Here is a 20,164-nt window from a genome sequence, read left to right as displayed (position 1 = left end):
AAGAATGATGCATTTTATAGCTGGATCTGGTTTTATTACATTCTGAATTGGACGTTGAAAATGAGCTTATCTCAGCCAGCAGAGAGGTCAAATCACAGTAATGCAAACTCAGTCAGAGACATAGATTTTCAATTGCAACTTGCTTTAACATGTTTAAAAGTGCATGAAATGTTGTCTAAAACAAAAAAAGAATGATCCATGTTATGGCTGGATCTGTTTTTATCATTTTCTGAAATGGACGTTGAAAATGAGCTTATCTCAGCCAGCAGAGAGGTCAAATCACAGTAATGCAAACTCAGTCAGGGACATAGATTTTCTCTTGCAACTTGCTTTAACATGTTTAACAGTGCATGAAATGTTGTCTAAAACAAAAAAGAATGATGCATTTTATGTCTGGATCTGGTTTTATTACATTCTAAATTGGACGTTGAAAATGAGCTTATCTCAGCCAGCAGAGAGGTCAAATCACAGTAATGCAAACTCAGTCAGAGACATAGATTTTCACTTGCAACTTGCTTTAACATGTTTAACAGTGCATGAAATGTTGTCTAAAACAAAAAAGAATGATGCATTTTATAGCTGGATCTGGTTTTATTACATTCTGAATTGGACGTTGAAAATGAGCTTATCTCAGCCAGCAGAGAGGTCAAATCACAGTAATGCAAACTCAGTCAGACACATAGATTTTCACTTGCAACTTGCTTTAACATGTTTAACAGTGCATGAAATGTTGTCTAAAACAAAAAAGAATGATGCATTTTATAGCTGGATCTGGTTTTATTACATTCTGAATTGGACGTTGAAAATGAGCTTATCTCAGCCAGCAGAGAGGTCAAATCACAGTAATGCAAACTCAGTCAGAGACATAGATTTTCACTTGCAACTTGCTTTAACATGTTTAACAGTGCATGAAATGTTGTCTAAAACAAAAAAGAATGATCCATTTTATGGCTGGATCTGTTTTTATCACTTTTTGAAATGGATGTTGAAAATGAGCTTATCTCAGCCAGCAGAGAGGTCAAATCACAGTAATGCAAACTCAGTCAGAGACATATATTTTCACTTGCAACTTGCTTTAACATGTTTAACAGTGCATGAAATGTTGTCTAAAACAAAAAAGAATGATCCATTTTATGGCTGGATCTGTTTTTATCACTTTTTGAAATGGACGTTGAAAATGAGCTTATCTCAGCCAGCAGAGAGGTCAAATCACAGTAATGCAAACTCAGTCAGAGACATAGATTTTCACTTGCAACTTGCTTTAACATGTTTAACAGTGCATGAAATGTTGTCTAAAACAAAAAAGAATGATCCATGTTATGGCTGGATCTGTTTTTATCATTTTCTGAAATGGACGTTGAAAATGAGCTTATCTCAGCCAGCAGAGAGGTCAAATCACAGTAATGCAAACTCAGTCAGGGACATAGATTTTCTCTTGCAACTTGCTTTAACATGTTTAACAGTGCATGAAATGTTGTCTAAAACAAAAAAGAATGATGCATTTTATAGCTGGATCTGGTTTTATTACATTCTGAATTGGACGTTGAAAATGAGCTTATCTCAGCCAGCAGAGAGGTCAAATCACAGTAATGCAAACTCAGTCAGAGACATAGATTTTACCTTGCAACTTGCTTTAACATGTTTAACAGTGCATGAAATGTTGTCTAAAACAAAAAAGAATGATGCATTTTATAGCTGGATCTGGTTTTATTACATTCTGAATTGGACGTTGAAAATGAGCTTATCTCAGCCAGCAGAGAGGTCAAATCACAGTAATGCAAACTCAGTCAGAGACATAGATTTTCACTTGCAACTTGCTTTAACATGTTTAACAGTGCATGAAATGTTGTCTAAAACAAAAAAGAATGATCCATTTTATGGCTGGATCTGTTTTTATCACTTTTTGAAATGGATGTTGAAAATGAGCTTATCTCAGCCAGCAGAGAGGTCAAATCACAGTAATGCAAACTCAGTCAGAGACATATATTTTCACTTGCAACTTGCTTTAACATGTTTAACAGTGCATGAAATGTTGTCTAAAACAAAAAAGAATGATGCATTGTATAGCTGGATCTGGTTTTATTACATTCTGAATTGGACGTTGAAAATGAGCTTATCTCAGCCAGCAGAGAGGTCAAATCACAGTAATGCAAACTCAGTCAGAGACATAGATTTTCACTTGCAACTTGCTTTAACATGTTTAACAGTGCATGAAATGTTGTCTAAAACAAAAAGAATGATGCATTTTATGTCTGGATCTGGTTTTATTACATTCTAAATTGGACGTTGAAAATGAGCTTATCTCAGCCAGCAGAGAGGTCAAATCACAGTAATGCAAACTCAGTCAGAGACATAGATTTTCACTTGCAACTTGCTTTAACATGTTTAACAGTGCATGAAATGTTGTCTAAAACAAAAAAGAATGATGCATTTTATAGCTGGATCTGGTTTTATTACATTCTGAATTGGACGTTGAAAATGAGCTTATCTCAGCCAGCAGAGAGGTCAAATCACAGTAATGCAAACTCAGTCAGAGACATAGATTTTCACTTGCAACTTGCTTTAACATGTTTAACAGTGCAGGAAATGTTGTCTAAAACAAAAAAGAATGATGCATTTTATAGCTGGATCTGGTTTTATTACATTCTGAATTGGACGTTGAAAATGAGCTTATCTCAGCCAGCAGAGAGGTCAAATCACAGTAATGCAAACTCAGTCAGAGACATAGATTTTCACTTGCAACTTGCTTTAACATGTTTAACAGTGCATGAAATGTTGTCTAAAACAAAAAAGAATGATGCATTTTATAGCTGGATCTGGTTTTATTACATTCTGAATTGGACGTTGAAAATGAGCTTATCTCAGCCAGCAGAGAGGTCAAATCACAGTAATGCAAACTCAGTCAGAGACATATATTTTCACTTGCAACTTGCTTTAACATGTTTAACAGTGTATGAAATGTTGTCTAAAACAAAAAAGAATGATCCATTTTATGGCTGGATCTGTTTTTATCACTTTTTAAAATGGACGTTGAAAATGAGCTTATCTCAGCCAGCAGAGAGGTCAAATCACAGTAATGCAAACTCAGTCAGAGACATAGATTTTCACTTGCAACTTGCTTTAACATGTTTAACAGTGCATGAAATGTTGTCTAAAACAAAAAAGAATGATGCATTTTATGTCTGGATCTGGTTTTATTACATTCTGAATTGGACGTTGAAAATGAGCTTATCTCAGCCAGCAGAGAGGTCAAATCACAGTAATGCAAACTCAGTCAGGGACATAGATTTTCTCTTGCAACTTGCTTTAACATGTTTAACAGTGCATGAAATGTTGTCTAAAACAAAAAAGAATGATGCATTTTATAGCTGGATCTGGTTTTAATACATTCTGAATTGGACGTTGAAAATGAGCTTATCTCAGCCAGCAGAGAGGTCAAATCACAGTAATGCAAACTCAGTCAGAGACATAGATTTTCACTTGCAACTTGCTTTAACATGTTTAACAGTGCATGAAATGTTGTCTAAAACAAAAAAGAATGATGCATTTTATAGCTGGATCTGGTTTTATTACATTCTGAATTGGACGTTGAAAATGAGCTTATCTCAGCCAGCAGAGAGGTCAAATCACAGTAATGCAAACTCAGTCAGAGACATAGATTTTCAATTGCAACTTGCTTTAACATGTTTAAAAGTGCATGAAATGTTGTCTAAAACAAAAAAGAATGATCCATGTTATGGCTGGATCTGTTTTTATCATTTTCTGAAATGGACGTTGAAAATGAGCTTATCTCAGCCAGCAGAGAGGTCAAATCACAGTAATGCAAACTCAGTCAGGGACATAGATTTTCTCTTGCAACTTGCTTTAACATGTTTAACAGTGCATGAAATGTTGTCTAAAACAAAAAAGAATGATGCATTTTATGTCTGGATCTGGTTTTATTACATTCTAAATTGGACGTTGAAAATGAGCTTATCTCAGCCAGCAGAGAGGTCAAATCACAGTAATGCAAACTCAGTCAGAGACATAGATTTTCACTTGCAACTTGCTTTAACATGTTTAACAGTGCATGAAATGTTGTCTAAAACAAAAAAGAATGATGCATTTTATAGCTGGATCTGGTTTTATTACATTCTGAATTGGACGTTGAAAATGAGCTTATCTCAGCCAGCAGAGAGGTCAAATCACAGTAATGCAAACTCAGTCAGACACATAGATTTTCACTTGCAACTTGCTTTAACATGTTTAACAGTGCATGAAATGTTGTCTAAAACAAAAAAGAATGATGCATTTTATAGCTGGATCTGGTTTTATTACATTCTGAATTGGACGTTGAAAATGAGCTTATCTCAGCCAGCAGAGAGGTCAAATCACAGTAATGCAAACTCAGTCAGAGACATAGATTTTCACTTGCAACTTGCTTTAACATGTTTAACAGTGCATGAAATGTTGTCTAAAACAAAAAAGAATGATCCATTTTATGGCTGGATCTGTTTTTATCACTTTTTGAAATGGATGTTGAAAATGAGCTTATCTCAGCCAGCAGAGAGGTCAAATCACAGTAATGCAAACTCAGTCAGAGACATATATTTTCACTTGCAACTTGCTTTAACATGTTTAACAGTGCATGAAATGTTGTCTAAAACAAAAAAGAATGATCCATTTTATGGCTGGATCTGTTTTTATCACTTTTTGAAATGGACGTTGAAAATGAGCTTATCTCAGCCAGCAGAGAGGTCAAATCACAGTAATGCAAACTCAGTCAGAGACATAGATTTTCACTTGCAACTTGCTTTAACATGTTTAACAGTGCATGAAATGTTGTCTAAAACAAAAAAGAATGATCCATGTTATGGCTGGATCTGTTTTTATCATTTTCTGAAATGGACGTTGAAAATGAGCTTATCTCAGCCAGCAGAGAGGTCAAATCACAGTAATGCAAACTCAGTCAGGGACATAGATTTTCTCTTGCAACTTGCTTTAACATGTTTAACAGTGCATGAAATGTTGTCTAAAACAAAAAAGAATGATGCATTTTATAGCTGGATCTGGTTTTATTACATTCTGAATTGGACGTTGAAAATGAGCTTATCTCAGCCAGCAGAGAGGTCAAATCACAGTAATGCAAACTCAGTCAGAGACATAGATTTTACCTTGCAACTTGCTTTAACATGTTTAACAGTGCATGAAATGTTGTCTAAAACAAAAAAGAATGATGCATTTTATAGCTGGATCTGGTTTTATTACATTCTGAATTGGACGTTGAAAATGAGCTTATCTCAGCCAGCAGAGAGGTCAAATCACAGTAATGCAAACTCAGTCAGAGACATAGATTTTCACTTGCAACTTGCTTTAACATGTTTAACAGTGCATGAAATGTTGTCTAAAACAAAAAAGAATGATCCATTTTATGGCTGGATCTGTTTTTATCACTTTTTGAAATGGATGTTGAAAATGAGCTTATCTCAGCCAGCAGAGAGGTCAAATCACAGTAATGCAAACTCAGTCAGAGACATATATTTTCACTTGCAACTTGCTTTAACATGTTTAACAGTGCATGAAATGTTGTCTAAAACAAAAAAGAATGATGCATTGTATAGCTGGATCTGGTTTTATTACATTCTGAATTGGACGTTGAAAATGAGCTTATCTCAGCCAGCAGAGAGGTCAAATCACAGTAATGCAAACTCAGTCAGAGACATAGATTTTCACTTGCAACTTGCTTTAACATGTTTAACAGTGCATGAAATGTTGTCTAAAACAAAAAGAATGATGCATTTTATGTCTGGATCTGGTTTTATTACATTCTAAATTGGACGTTGAAAATGAGCTTATCTCAGCCAGCAGAGAGGTCAAATCACAGTAATGCAAACTCAGTCAGAGACATAGATTTTCACTTGCAACTTGCTTTAACATGTTTAACAGTGCATGAAATGTTGTCTAAAACAAAAAAGAATGATGCATTTTATAGCTGGATCTGGTTTTATTACATTCTGAATTGGACGTTGAAAATGAGCTTATCTCAGCCAGCAGAGAGGTCAAATCACAGTAATGCAAACTCAGTCAGAGACATAGATTTTCACTTGCAACTTGCTTTAACATGTTTAACAGTGCAGGAAATGTTGTCTAAAACAAAAAAGAATGATGCATTTTATAGCTGGATCTGGTTTTATTACATTCTGAATTGGACGTTGAAAATGAGCTTATCTCAGCCAGCAGAGAGGTCAAATCACAGTAATGCAAACTCAGTCAGAGACATAGATTTTCACTTGCAACTTGCTTTAACATGTTTAACAGTGCATGAAATGTTGTCTAAAACAAAAAAGAATGATGCATTTTATAGCTGGATCTGGTTTTATTACATTCTGAATTGGACGTTGAAAATGAGCTTATCTCAGCCAGCAGAGAGGTCAAATCACAGTAATGCAAACTCAGTCAGAGACATATATTTTCACTTGCAACTTGCTTTAACATGTTTAACAGTGTATGAAATGTTGTCTAAAACAAAAAAGAATGATCCATTTTATGGCTGGATCTGTTTTTATCACTTTTTAAAATGGACGTTGAAAATGAGCTTATCTCAGCCAGCAGAGGTCAAATCACAGTAATGCAAACTCAGTCAGAGACATAGATTTTCACTTGCAACTTGCTTTAACATGTTTAACAGTGCATGAAATGTTGTCTAAAACAAAAAAGAATGATGCATTTTATGTCTGGATCTGGTTTTATTACATTCTGAATTGGACGTTGAAAATGAGCTTATCTCAGCCAGCAGAGAGGTCAAATCACAGTAATGCAAACTCAGTCAGGGACATAGATTTTCTCTTGCAACTTGCTTTAACATGTTTAACAGTGCATGAAATGTTGTCTAAAACAAAAAAGAATGATGCATTTTATAGCTGGATCTGGTTTTAATACATTCTGAATTGGACGTTGAAAATGAGCTTATCTCAGCCAGCAGAGAGGTCAAATCACAGTAATGCAAACTCAGTCAGAGACATAGATTTTCACTTGCAACTTGCTTTAACATGTTTAACAGTGCATGAAATGTTGTCTAAAACAAAAAAGAATGATGCATTTTATAGCTGGATCTGGTTTTATTACATTCTGAATTGGACGTTGAAAATGAGCTTATCTCAGCCAGCAGAGAGGTCAAATCACAGTAATGCAAACTCAGTCAGAGACATAGATTTTCAATTGCAACTTGCTTTAACATGTTTAAAAGTGCATGAAATGTTGTCTAAAACAAAAAAGAATGATCCATGTTATGGCTGGATCTGTTTTTATCATTTTCTGAAATGGACGTTGAAAATGAGCTTATCTCAGCCAGCAGAGAGGTCAAATCACAGTAATGCAAACTCAGTCAGGGACATAGATTTTCACTTGCAACTTGCTTTAACATGTTTAACAGTGCATGAAATGTTGTCTAAAACAAAAAAGAATGATGCATTTTATAGCTGGATCTGGTTTTATTACATTCTGAATTGGACGTTGAAAATGAGCTTATCTCAGCCAGCAGAGAGGTCAAATCACAGTAATGCAAACTCAGTCAGACACATAGATTTTCACTTGCAACTTGCTTTAACATGTTTAACAGTGCATGAAATGTTGTCTAAAACAAAAAAGAATGATGCATTTTATAGCTGGATCTGGTTTTATTACATTCTGAATTGGACGTTGAAAATGAGCTTATCTCAGCCAGCAGAGAGGTCAAATCACAGTAATGCAAACTCAGTCAGAGACATAGATTTTCACTTGCAACTTGCTTTAACATGTTTAACAGTGCATGAAATGTTGTCTAAAACAAAAAAGAATGATCCATTTTATGGCTGGATCTGTTTTTATCACTTTTTGAAATGGATGTTGAAAATGAGCTTATCTCAGCCAGCAGAGAGGTCAAATCACAGTAATGCAAACTCAGTCAGAGACATATATTTTCACTTGCAACTTGCTTTAACATGTTTAACAGTGCATGAAATGTTGTCTAAAACAAAAAAGAATGATCCATTTTATGGCTGGATCTGTTTTTATCACTTTTTGAAATGGACGTTGAAAATGAGCTTATCTCAGCCAGCAGAGAGGTCAAATCACAGTAATGCAAACTCAGTCAGAGACATAGATTTTCACTTGCAACTTGCTTTAACATGTTTAACAGTGCATGAAATGTTGTCTAAAACAAAAAAGAATGATCCATGTTATGGCTGGATCTGTTTTTATCATTTTCTGAAATGGACGTTGAAAATGAGCTTATCTCAGCCAGCAGAGAGGTCAAATCACAGTAATGCAAACTCAGTCAGGGACATAGATTTTCTCTTGCAACTTGCTTTAACATGTTTAACAGTGCATGAAATGTTGTCTAAAACAAAAAAGAATGATGCATTTTATAGCTGGATCTGGTTTTATTACATTCTGAATTGGACGTTGAAAATGAGCTTATCTCAGCCAGCAGAGAGGTCAAATCACAGTAATGCAAACTCAGTCAGAGACATAGATTTTACCTTGCAACTTGCTTTAACATGTTTAACAGTGCATGAAATGTTGTCTAAAACAAAAAAGAATGATGCATTTTATAGCTGGATCTGGTTTTATTACATTCTGAATTGGACGTTGAAAATGAGCTTATCTCAGCCAGCAGAGAGGTCAAATCACAGTAATGCAAACTCAGTCAGAGACATAGATTTTCACTTGCAACTTGCTTTAACATGTTTAACAGTGCATGAAATGTTGTCTAAAACAAAAAAGAATGATGCATTTTATAGCTGGATCTGGTTTTATTACATTCTGAATTGGACGTTGAAAATGAGCTTATCTCAGCCAGCAGAGAGGTCAAATCACAGTAATGCAAACTCAGTCAGAGACATATATTTTCACTTGCAACTTGCTTTAACATGTTTAACAGTGCATGAAATGTTGTCTAAAACAAAAAAGAATGATCCATTTTATGGCTGGATCTGTTTTTATCACTTTTTGAAATGGACGTTGAAAATGAGCTTATCTCAGCCAGCAGAGAGGTCAAATCACAGTAATGCAAACTCAGTCAGAGACATATATTTTCACTTGCAACTTGCTTTAACATGTTTAACAGTGCATGAAATGTTGTCTAAAACAAAAAAGAATGATGCATTTTATGTCTGGATCTGGTTTTATTACATTCTGAATTGGACGTTGAAAATGAGCTTATCTCAGCCAGCAGAGAGGTCAAATCACAGTAATGCAAACTCAGTCAGGGACATAGATTTTCTCTTGCAACTTGCTTTAACATGTTTAACAGTGCATGAAATGTTGTCTAAAACAAAAAAGAATGATGCATTTTATAGCTGGATCTGGTTTTATTACATTCTGAATTGGACGTTGAAAATGAGCTTATCTCAGCCAGCAGAGAGGTCAAATAACAGTAATGCAAACTCAGTCAGAGACATAGATTTTTACTTGCAACTTGCTTTAACATGTTTAACAGTGCATGAAATGTTGTCTAAAACAAAAAAGAATGATGCATTTTATAGCTGGATCTGGTTTTATTACATTCTGAATTGGACGTTGAAAATGAGCTTATCTCAGCCAGCAGAGAGGTCAAATCACAGTGTTGCAAACTCAGTCAGAGACATAGATTTTCACTTGCAACTTGCTTTAACATGTTTAAAAGTGCATGAAATGTTGTCTAAAACAAAAAAGAATGATCCATGTTATGGCTGGATCTGTTTTTATCATTTTCTGAAATGGACGTTGAAAATGAGCTTATCTCAGCCAGCAGAGAGGTCAAATCACAGTAATGCAAACTCAGTCAGGGACATAGATTTTCTCTTGCAACTTGCTTTAACATGTTTAACAGTGCATGAAATGTTGTCTAAAACAAAAAAGAATGATGCATTTTATGTCTGGATCTGGTTTTATTACATTCTAAATTGGACGTTGAAAATGAGCTTATCTCAGCCAGCAGAGAGGTCAAATCACAGTAATGCAAACTCAGTCAGAGACATAGATTTTCACTTGCAACTTGCTTTAACATGTTTAACAGTGCATGAAATGTTGTCTAAAACAAAAAAGAATGATGCATTTTATAGCTGGATCTGGTTTTATTACATTCTGAATTGGACGTTGAAAATGAGCTTATCTCAGCCAGCAGAGAGGTCAAATCACAGTAATGCAAACTCAGTCAGAGACATAGATTTTCACTTGCAACTTGCTTTAACATGTTTAACAGTGCATGAAATGTTGTCTAAAACAAAAAAGAATGATGCATTTTATAGCTGGATCTGGTTTTATTACATTCTGAATTGGACGTTGAAAATGAGCTTATCTCAGCCAGCAGAGAGGTCAAATCACAGTAATGCAAACTCAGTCAGAGACATAGATTTTCACTTGCAACTTGCTTTAACATGTTTAACAGTGCATGAAATGTTGTCTAAAACAAAAAAGAATGATGCATTTTATAGCTGGATCTGGTTTTATTACATTCTGAATTGGACGTTGAAAATGAGCTTATCTCAGCCAGCAGAGAGGTCAAATCACAGTAATGCAAACTCAGTCAGAGACATAGATTTTCACTTGCAACTTGCTTTAACATGTTTAACAGTGCATGAAATGTTGTCTAAAACAAAAAAGAATGATCCATTTTATGGCTGGATCTGTTTTTATCACTTTTTGAAATGGACGTTGAAAATGAGCTTATCTCAGCCAGCAGAGAGGTCAAATCACAGTAATGCAAACTCAGTCAGAGACATAGATTTTCACTTGCAACTTGCTTTAACATGTTTAACAGTGCATGAAATGTTGTCTAAAACAAAAAAGAATGATGCATTTTATAGCTGGATCTGGTTTTATTACATTCTGAATTGGACGTTGAAAATGAGCTTATCTCAGCCAGCAGAGAGGTCAAATAATAGTAATGCAAACTCAGTCAGAGACATAGATTTTCACTTGCAACTTGCTTTAACATGTTTAACAGTGCATGAAATGTTGTCTAAAACAAAAAAGAATGATCCATTTTATGGCTGGATCTGTTTTTATCACTTTTTGAAATGGATGTTGAAAATGAGCTTATCTCAGCCAGCAGAGAGGTCAAATCACAGTAATGCAAACTCAGTCAGGGACATAGATTTTCTCTTGCAACTTGCTTTAACATGTTTAACAGTGCATGAAATGTTGTCTAAAACAAAAAAGAATGATGCATTTTATAGCTGGATCTGGTTTTATTACATTCTGAACTGGACGTTGAAAATGAGCTTATCTCAGCCAGCAGAGAGGTCAAATCACAGTAATGCAAACTCAGTCAGAGACATAGATTTTCACTTGCAACTTGCTTTAACATGTTTAACAGTGCATGAAATGTTGTCTAAAACAAAAAAGAATGATGCATTTTATAGCTGGATCTGGTTTTATTACATTCTGAATTGGACGTTGAAAATGAGCTTATCTCAGCCAGCAGAGAGGTCAAATCACAGTAATGCAAACTCAGTCAGGGACATAGATTTTCTCTTGCAACTTGCTTTAACATGTTTAACAGTGCATGAAATGTTGTCTAAAACAAAAAAGAATGATGCATTTTATAGCTGGATCTGGTTTTATTACATTCTGAATTGGACGTTGAAAATGAGCTTATCTCAGCCAGCAGAGAGGTCAAATCACAGTAATGCAAACTCAGTCAGAGACATAGATTTTCACTTGCAACTTGCTTTAACATGTTTAACAGTGCATGAAATGTTGTCTAAAACAAAAAAGAATGATGCATTTTATAGCTGGATCTGGTTTTATTACATTCTGAATTGGACGTTGAAAATGAGCTTATCTCAGCCAGCAGAGAGGTCAAATCACAGTAATGCAAACTCAGTCAGAGACATAGATTTTCACTTGCAACTTGCTTTAACATGTTTAACAGTGCATGAAATGTTGTCTAAAACAAAAAAGAATGATGCATTTTATAGCTGGATCTGGTTTTATTACATTCTGAATTGGACGTTGAAAATGAGCTTATCTCAGCCAGCAGAGAGGTCAAATCACAGTAATGCAAACTCAGTCAGAGACATAGATTTTCACTTGCAACTTGCTTTAACATGTTTAACAGTGCATGAAATGTTGTCTAAAACAAAAAAGAATGATCCATTTTATGGCTGGATCTGTTTTTATCACTTTTTGAAATGGACGTTGAAAATGAGCTTATCTCAGCCAGCAGAGAGGTCAAATCACAGTAATGCAAACTCAGTCAGAGACATAGATTTTCACTTGCAACTTGCTTTAACATGTTTAACAGTGCATGAAATGTTGTCTAAAACAAAAAAGAATGATGCATTTTATAGCTGGATCTGGTTTTATTACATTCTGAATTGGACGTTGAAAATGAGCTTATCTCAGCCAGCAGAGAGGTCAAATAATAGTAATGCAAACTCAGTCAGAGACATAGATTTTCACTTGCAACTTGCTTTAACATGTTTAACAGTGCATGAAATGTTGTCTAAAACAAAAAAGAATGATCCATTTTATGGCTGGATCTGTTTTTATCACTTTTTGAAATGGATGTTGAAAATGAGCTTATCTCAGCCAGCAGAGAGGTCAAATCACAGTAATGCAAACTCAGTCAGGGACATAGATTTTCTCTTGCAACTTGCTTTAACATGTTTAACAGTGCATGAAATGTTGTCTAAAACAAAAAAGAATGATGCATTTTATAGCTGGATCTGGTTTTATTACATTCTGAATTGGACGTTGAAAATGAGCTTATCTCAGCCAGCAGAGAGGTCAAATCACAGTAATGCAAACTCAGTCAGAGACATAGATTTTCACTTGCAACTTGCTTTAACATGTTTAACAGTGCATGAAATGTTGTCTAAAACAAAAAAGAATGATGCATTTTATAGCTGGATCTGGTTTTATTACATTCTGAATTGGACGTTGAAAATGAGCTTATCTCAGCCAGCAGAGAGGTCAAATCACAGTAATGCAAACTCAGTCAGGGACATAGATTTTCTCTTGCAACTTGCTTTAACATGTTTAACAGTGCATGAAATGTTGTCTAAAACAAAAAAGAATGATGCATTTTATAGCTGGATCTGGTTTTATTACATTCTGAATTGGACGTTGAAAATGAGCTTATCTCAGCCAGCAGAGAGGTCAAATAACAGTAATGCAAACTCAGTCAGAGACATAGATTTTTACTTGCAACTTGCTTTAACATGTTTAACAGTGCATGAAATGTTGTCTAAAACAAAAAAGAATGATGCATTTTATAGCTGGATCTGGTTTTATTACATTCTGAATTGGACGTTGAAAATGAGCTTATCTCAGCCAGCAGAGAGGTCAAATCACAGTGTTGCAAACTCAGTCAGAGACATAGATTTTCACTTGCAACTTGCTTTAACATGTTTAACAGTGCATGAAATGTTGTCTAAAACAAAAAAGAATGATGCATTTTATAGCTGGATCTGGTTTTATTACATTCTGAATTGGACGTTGAAAATGAGCTTATCTCAGCCAGCAGAGAGGTCAAATCACAGTAATGCAAACTCAGTCAGAGACATAGATTTTCACTTGCAACTTGCTTTAACATGTTTAACAGTGCATGAAATGTTGTCTAAAACAAAAAAGAATGATGCATTTTATAGCTGGATCTGGTTTTATTACATTCTGAATTGGACGTTGAAAATGAGCTTATCTCAGCCAGCAGAGAGGTCAAATCACAGTAATGCAAACTCAGTCAGAGACATATATTTTCACTTGCAACTTGCTTTAACATGTTTAACAGTGCATGAAATGTTGTCTAAAACAAAAAAGAATGATCCATTTTATGGCTGGATCTGTTTTTATCACTTTTTGAAATGGACGTTGAAAATGAGCTTATCTCAGCCAGCAGAGAGGTCAAATCACAGTAATGCAAACTCAGTCAGAGACATAGATTTTCACTTGCAACTTGCTTTAACATGTTTAACAGTGCATGAAATGTTGTCTAAAACAAAAAAGAATGATGCATTTTATGTCTGGATCTGGTTTTATTACATTCTGAATTGGAAGTTGAAAATGAGCTTATCTCAGCCAGCAGAGAGGTCAAATCACAGTAATGCAAACTCAGTCAGGGACATAGATTTTCTCTTGCAACTTGCTTTAACATGTTTAACAGTGCATGAAATGTTGTCTAAAACAAAAAAGAATGATGCATTTTATGTCTGGATCTGGTTTTATTACATTCTAAATTGGACGTTGAAAATGAGCTTATCTCAGCCAGCAGAGAGGTCAAATCACAGTAATGCAAACTCAGTCAGAGACATAGATTTTCACTTGCAACTTGCTTTAACATGTTTAACAGTGCATGAAATGTTGTCTAAAACAAAAAAGAATGTTGCACTTTATAGCTGGATCTGGTTTTATTACATTCTGAATTGGACGTTGAAAATGAGCTTATCTCAGCCAGCAGAGAGGTCAAATCACAGTAATGCAAACTCAGTCAGAGACATAGATTTTCACTTGCAACTTGCTTTAACATGTTTAACAGTGCATGAAATGTTGTCTAAAACAAAAAAGAATGATGCATTTTATAGCTGGATCTGGTTTTATTACATTCTGAATTGGACGTTGAAAATGAGCTTATCTCAGCCAGCAGAGAGGTCAAATCACAGTAATGCAAACTCAGTCAGAGACATAGATTTTCACTTGCAAATTGCTTTAACATGTTTAACAGTGCATGAAATGTTGTCTAAAACAAAAAAGAATGATCCATTTTATGGCTGGATCTGTTTTTATCACTTTTTGAAATGGACGTTGAAAATGAGCTTATCTCAGCCAGCAGAGAGGTCAAATCACAGTAATGCAAACTCAGTCAGAGACATAGATTTTCACTTGCAACTTGCTTTAACATGTTTAACAGTGCATGAAATGTTGTCTAAAACAAAAAAGAATGATGCATTTTATGTCTGGATCTGGTTTTATTACATTCTGAATTGGACGTTGAAAATGAGCTTATCTCAGCCAGCAGAGAGGTCAAATCACAGTAATGCAAACTCAGTCAGAGACATAGATTTTCACTTGCAACTTGCTTTAACATGTTTAACAGTGCATGAAATGTTGTCTAAAACAAAAAAGAATGATGCATTTTATAGCTGGATCTGGTTTTATTACATTCTGAATTGGACGTTGAAAATGAGCTTATCTCAGCCAGCAGAGAGGTCAAATAATAGTAATGCAAACTCAGTCAGAGACATAGATTTTCACTTGCAACTTGCTTTAACATGTTTAACAGTGCATGAAATGTTGTCTAAAACAAAAAAGAATGATCCATGTTATGGCTGGATCTGTTTTTATCATTTTCTGAAATGGACGTTGAAAATGAGCTTATCTCAGCCAGCAGAGAGGTCAAATCACAGTAATGCAAACTCAGTCAGGGACATAGATTTTCTCTTGCAACTTGCTTTAACATGTTTAACAGTGCATGAAATGTTGTCTAAAACAAAAAAGAATGATGCATTTTATGTCTGGATCTGGTTTTATTACATTCTAAATTGGACGTTGAAAATGAGCTTATCTCAGTCAGCAGAGAGGTCAAATCACAGTAATGCAAACTCAGTCAGAGACATAGATTTTCACTTGCAACTTGCTTTAACATGTTTAACAGTGCATGAAATGTTGTCTAAAACAAAAAAGAATGATGCATTTTATAGCTGGATCTGGTTTTATTACATTCTGAATTGGACGTTGAAAATGAGCTTATCTCAGCCAGCAGAGAGGTCAAATCACAGTAATGCAAACTCAGTCAGAGACATAGATTTTCACTTGCAACTTGCTTTAACATGTTTAACAGTGCATGAAATGTTGTCTAAAACAAAAAAGAATGATGCATTTTATAGCTGGATCTGGTTTTATTACATTCTGAATTGGACGTTGAAAATGAGCTTATCTCAGCCAGCAGAGAGGTCAAATCACAGTAATGCAAACTCAGTCAGAGACATAGATTTTCACTTGCAACTTGCTTTAACATGTTTAACAGTGCATGAAATGTTGTCTAAAACAAAAAAGAATGATCCATTTTATGGCTGGATCTGTTTTTATCACTTTTTGAAATGGATGTTGAAAATGAGCTTATCTCAGCCAGCAGAGAGGTCAAATCACAGTAATGCAAACTCAGTCAGAGACATATATTTTCACTTGCAACTTGCTTTAACATGTTTAACAGTGCATGAAATGTTGTCTAAAACAAAAAAGAATGATGCATTTTATAGCTGGATCTGGTTTTATTACATTCTGAATTGGACGTTGAAAATGAGCTTATCTCAGCCAGCAGAGAGGTCAAATCACAGTAATGCAAACTCAGTCAGAGACATAGATTTTCACTTGCAACTTGCTTTAACATGTTTAACAGTGCATGAAATGTTGTCTAAAACAAAAAGAATGATGCATTTTATGTCTGGATCTGGTTTTATTACATTCTAAATTGGACGTTGAAAATGAGCTTATCTCAGCCAGCAGAGAGGTCAAATCACAGTAATGCAAACTCAGTCAGAGACATAGATTTTCACTTGCAACTTGCTTTAACATGTTTAACAGTGCATGAAATGTTGTCTAAAACAAAAAAGAATGATGCATTTTATAGCTGGATCTGGTTTTATTACATTCTGAATTGGACGTTGAAAATGAGCTTATCTCAGCCAGCAGAGAGGTCAAATCACAGTAATGCAAACTCAGTCAGAGACATAGATTTTCACTTGCAACTTGCTTTAACATGTTTAACAGTGCAGGAAATGTTGTCTAAAACAAAAAAGAATGATGCATTTTATAGCTGGATCTGGTTTTATTACATTCTGAATTGGACGTTGAAAATGAGCTTATCTCAGCCAGCAGAGAGGTCAAATCACAGTAATGCAAACTCAGTCAGAGACATAGATTTTCACTTGCAACTTGCTTTAACATGTTTAACAGTGCATGAAATGTTGTCTAAAACAAAAAAGAATGATGCATTTTATAGCTGGATCTGGTTTTATTACATTCTGAATTGGACGTTGAAAATGAGCTTATCTCAGCCAGCAGAGAGGTCAAATCACAGTAATGCAAACTCAGTCAGAGACATATATTTTCACTTGCAACTTGCTTTAACATGTTTAACAGTGTATGAAATGTTGTCTAAAACAAAAAAGAATGATCCATTTTATGGCTGGATCTGTTTTTATCACTTTTTAAAATGGACGTTGAAAATGAGCTTATCTCAGCCAGCAGAGAGGTCAAATCACAGTAATGCAAACTCAGTCAGAGACATAGATTTTCACTTGCAACTTGCTTTAACATGTTTAACAGTGCATGAAATGTTGTCTAAAACAAAAAAGAATGATGCATTTTATGTCTGGATCTGGTTTTATTACATTCTGAATTGGACGTTGAAAATGAGCTTATCTCAGCCAGCAGAGAGGTCAAATCACAGTAATGCAAACTCAGTCAGGGACATAGATTTTCTCTTGCAACTTGCTTTAACATGTTTAACAGTGCATGAAATGTTGTCTAAAACAAAAAAGAATGATGCATTTTATAGCTGGATCTGGTTTTAATACATTCTGAATTGGACGTTGAAAATGAGCTTATCTCAGCCAGCAGAGAGGTCAAATCACAGTAATGCAAACTCAGTCAGAGACATAGATTTTCACTTGCAACTTGCTTTAACATGTTTAACAGTGCATGAAATGTTGTCTAAAACAAAAAAGAATGATGCATTTTATAGCTGGATCTGGTTTTATTACATTCTGAATTGGACGTTGAAAATGAGCTTATCTCAGCCAGCAGAGAGGTCAAATCACAGTAATGCAAACTCAGTCAGAGACATAGATTTTCACTTGCAACTTGCTTTAACATGTTTAACAGTGCATGAAATGTTGTCTAAAACAAAAAAGAATGATGCATTTTATGTCTGGATCTGGTTTTATTACATTCTAAATTGGACGTTGAAAATGAGCTTATCTCAGCCAGCAGAGAGGTCAAATCACAGTAATGCAAACTCAGTCAGAGACATAGATTTTCACTTGCAACTTGCTTTAACATGTTTAACAGTGCATGAAATGTTGTCTAAAACAAAAAAGAATGATGCATTTTATAGCTGGATCTGGTTTTATTACATTCTGAATTGGACGTTGAAAATGAGCTTATCTCAGCCAGCAGAGAGGTCAAATCACAGTAATGCAAACTCAGTCAGAGACATAGATTTTCACTTGCAACTTGCTTTAACATGTTTAACAGTGCAGGAAATGTTGTCTAAAACAAAAAAGAATGATGCATTTTATAGCTGGATCTGGTTTTATTACATTCTGAATTGGACGTTGAAAATGAGCTTATCTCAGCCAGCAGAGAGGTCAAATCACAGTAATGCAAACTCAGTCAGAGACATAGATTTTCACTTGCAACTTGCTTTAACATGTTTAACAGTGCATGAAATGTTGTCTAAAACAAAAAAGAATGATGCATTTTATAGCTGGATCTGGTTTTATTACATTCTGAATTGGACGTTGAAAATGAGCTTATCTCAGCCAGCAGAGAGGTCAAATCACAGTAATGCAAACTCAGTCAGAGACATATATTTTCACTTGCAACTTGCTTTAACATGTTTAACAGTGTATGAAATGTTGTCTAAAACAAAAAAGAATGATCCATTTTATGGCTGGATCTGTTTTTATCACTTTTTAAAATGGACGTTGAAAATGAGCTTATCTCAGCCAGCAGAGAGGTCAAATCACAGTAATGCAAACTCAGTCAGAGACATAGATTTTCACTTGCAACTTGCTTTAACATGTTTAACAGTGCATGAAATGTTGTCTAAAACAAAAAAGAATGATGCATTTTATGTCTGGATCTGGTTTTATTACATTCTGAATTGGACGTTGAAAATGAGCTTATCTCAGCCAGCAGAGAGGTCAAATCACAGTAATGCAAACTCAGTCAGGGACATAGATTTTCTCTTGCAACTTGCTTTAACATGTTTAACAGTGCATGAAATGTTGTCTAAAACAAAAAAGAATGATGCATTTTATAGCTGGATCTGGTTTTAATACATTCTGAATTGGACGTTGAAAATGAGCTTATCTCAGCCAGCAGAGAGGTCAAATCACAGTAATGCAAACTCAGTCAGAGACATAGATTTTCACTTGCAACTTGCTTTAACATGTTTAACAGTGCATGAAATGTTGTCTAAAACAAAAAAGAATGATGCATTTTATGTCTGGATCTGGTTTTATTACATTCTGAATTGGACGTTGAAAATGAGCTTATCTCAGCCAGCAGAGAGGTCAAATCACAGTAATGCAAACTCAGTCAGGGACATAGATTTTCTCTTGCAACTTGCTTTAACATGTTTAACAGTGCATGAAATGTTGTCTAAAACAAAAAAGAATGATGCATTTTATAGCTGGATCTGGTTTTAATACATTCTGAATTGGACGTTGAAAATGAGCTTATCTCAGCCAGCAGAGAGGTCAAATCACAGTAATGCAAACTCAGTCAGAGACATAGATTTTCACTTGCAACTTGCTTTAACATGTTTAACAGTGCATGAAATGTTGTCTAAAACAAAAAAGAATGATGCATTTTATAGCTGGATCTGGTTTTATTACATTCTGAATTGGACGTTGAAAATGAGCTTATCTCAGCCAGCAGAGAGGTCAAATCACAGTAATGCAAACTCAGTCAGAGACATAGATTTTCACTTGCAACTTGCTTTAACATGTTTAACAGTGCATGAAATGTTGTCTAAAACAAAAAAGAATGATGCATTTTATGTCTGAATCTGGTTTTATTACATTCTAAATTGGACGTTGAAAATGAGCTTATCTCAGCCAGCAGAGAGGTCAAATCACAGTAATGCAAACTCAGTCAGAGACATAGATTTTCACTTGCAACTTGCTTTAACATGTTTAACAGTGCATGAAATGTTGTCTAAAACAAAAAAGAATGATGCATTTTATAGCTGGATCTGGTTTTATTACATTCTGAATTGGACGTTGAAAATGAGCTTATCTCAGCCAGCAGAGAGGTCAAATCACAGTAATGCAAACTCAGTCAGAGACATAGATTTTCACTTGCAACTTGCTTTAACATGTTTAACAGTGCAGGAAATGTTGTCTAAAACAAAAAAGAATGATGCATTTTATAGCTGGATCTGGTTTTATTACATTCTGAATTGGACGTTGAAAATGAGCTTATCTCAGCCAGC

Source organism: Danio rerio, chromosome 2, assembly GCF_052040795.2.
Source record: "Danio rerio strain M-AB ecotype USA chromosome 2, GRCz13ab, whole genome shotgun sequence".
NCBI classification, from domain to species: domain Eukaryota; kingdom Metazoa; phylum Chordata; class Actinopteri; order Cypriniformes; family Danionidae; genus Danio; species Danio rerio.
Note: the sequence above shows the minus strand (reverse complement) of the source record.